This window comes from Rousettus aegyptiacus, unplaced genomic scaffold (assembly GCF_014176215.1).
Source record: "Rousettus aegyptiacus isolate mRouAeg1 unplaced genomic scaffold, mRouAeg1.p scaffold_m13_p_9, whole genome shotgun sequence".
Classification (NCBI taxonomy): Eukaryota; Metazoa; Chordata; class Mammalia; order Chiroptera; family Pteropodidae; genus Rousettus; species Rousettus aegyptiacus.
The window spans coordinates 99743741-99746037 of NW_023416312.1; the positions used below are offsets into that span (position 1 = coordinate 99743741).

Consider the following 2297-nt stretch of genomic DNA (forward strand, 5'->3'; position numbering starts at 1 on the left):
AAGTTTGTTGACCTTTGGAAAAACCTAGTGTCATTGCTTTTAATGTCATTTCTTTTCTTTTTTTTTCCAGCTTACATTGATTTTAATTTGCTCTTCTTTATCTAGTGTAATAAGGTTGAATCTTAGATCATTGACTGCAGTCATGCAAGATAAATTCTGGAGATCTGATGTATAGCAATGTGACTTTATAGGTAACGATATTGTATCGAATACTTGAAATTTGCTGAAAGCGTAGATTTTAAATGTTCTCACCACAAATGGTAACTATGTGACGTGATAGATGTAACAATTAGCTTAATTGTGGTGAATATTTCATAATGTTTATGTATATCAAATCATCAATTTGTACACCTTGATTATATGTCATTTTAATTGTCAACTAAACCTACATGATGTTGGAAAGACAGAAAACCTTTCTTTTTTTTTTATTATGGTGTCATTGGTTAACAAAATCCAGTTTCAGGTGTACAGTTTAGCAGTAAGGTGTATATATATATATATTGCATTGTGTTCTTGTTTTCTAATATAAATATTTAAATTTCCTTTTAAGTACTGCTTTAGTTGCATCCACAAATTTTGATGTGTTGAATTTTCATTTTAATTCCATCGAAAATATTTTTTTAATTTTCCGTGGGATTTATATTTGATCCATGGGATATTTAGAAGTATAATTGAAAATTTCCCAATATTTTTGGATTTTCAGATTTCTTTTTGATTTCTAGTTTAACTCCGTTGTTGTATAAGAACATACTTTTATAGTTCAATCCTTTAAATTTTTTCAGATTTGTTTTATGGTCCAGTATATAGTCTTTCCTAGTGAATGTTTCATATATACCTAAAAAAAATGTGTATTTTGAAAAGAATGTGTATATTGATGATGTTGGATAAAGTGTTCTATAAATGCCAATTATGTCATGTTGGTTGATAATGCTGTTCGAGTCTTCTGTATCTTTACTGATTCTCATATACTGGTTCTATCAATTATTGAAAGACAGGTATTGAGATCTCCCAGTATAATTGTGAATTTGTGTCTCTTATAAGTTTTTGCTTCATTTATTTTGAAGTTCCGTTATTAAGTGTATCCACACTTAAGATCAGTATGTCTTCTTGGTATACTGACCTCTTTATCATTATAAAACAGCTATTTTTAATCCCTAATAAATACCTTGTTCTGATACCTATTTTATATGATAGTAGTATAGCTGATTCATAGATCATTATCATTCTTTTATTTTTTTTTATTAAAAAAATATATTTTTTTAGGTGAGGCAACCCTTGGTTGACCTCACAGATTGCAAGGACCTTGTCAGCTTACAATTCCTTATTTTTTATTTTTTACACCTACAGCACCTGGTCTTCCTAGGTGGTCTCCCATCCAAGTACTAACCAGGCCCGACCCTGCTTAGCTTCAGAGATCAGACGGGATCGGGCTTGTTCAGGGTAGCATGACCGCAGACTAAAATTTCTTTAAATTTATTTTTTTATGGTACCGTTGGTTAATGAAATCCAGTAAGTTTTAGGTGTATCTTTTATTTTTTGATTTATCTAGTTTTTCATGTTTAAAGTAGAATTTTTAGAGAAAATCTAATTGAATCATGCTTTTTAAGTTAATATCACAATCTTTGCTTTTTAATTTGTGTCTTTAATCTAACCAAAGGTTACATACTCTCCCCAGGAGAACACTACATCCAATGACTAATTGGTCAGTGCAGGTGTATAAGGACTAGGCCCCAATTCAGGACAACTTTGAAGGGCCCTGCAAGCTCCAGAGTTCCCCATGGGATTGGATGAAGTCTCTATTGTGACTGAATCCCAGTTCAACTCTTCCTTTGTTACTTCTCCCTCCCTATTTCCTTTACTCCCTCACAGTGTTGCTCATGAAAGTATTTCTAATAATCTTCCTGCAAACAAATCTCTCAGGAATCTGACCAAACACAGGCAGTTTTTAAATAGAGTTAAACACTCACCAACTGTATGTCTCAGAAATTCTACCTCTGGTTGTTTTCTCTTAAATAAATATTTCTTTCTCATAGCAGGGTCATAACAGCCCCAAATAGAAACAACCTAAATGTCTTTTAACAGGTAAATGGTTAAACAAATTTTGATACATCCTTACAATGGAATTTAGCAATAAAAATGAATAAAATACTGATATATACAGCACAATGAGTGAATCTCAAAATCATTATGTTGAAGGAAAGAATTCTGACACAAAAATATTTATACTACATGGTTTCAATTATATAAAGTTTGAGAAAATGCAAAACTAATCTACAGTGATAGAGATCAGAATTTTG

General features: G+C 31.2%; 1 pseudogene; it reads right to left on the bottom strand.

Moving 5' to 3' along the window:
• Nucleotides 1-1338: 1338 nt before the first annotated feature.
• LOC118607990 lies at nucleotides 1339-1457 on the bottom strand (annotated as a pseudogene).
• Nucleotides 1458-2297: the final 840 nt, after the last annotated feature.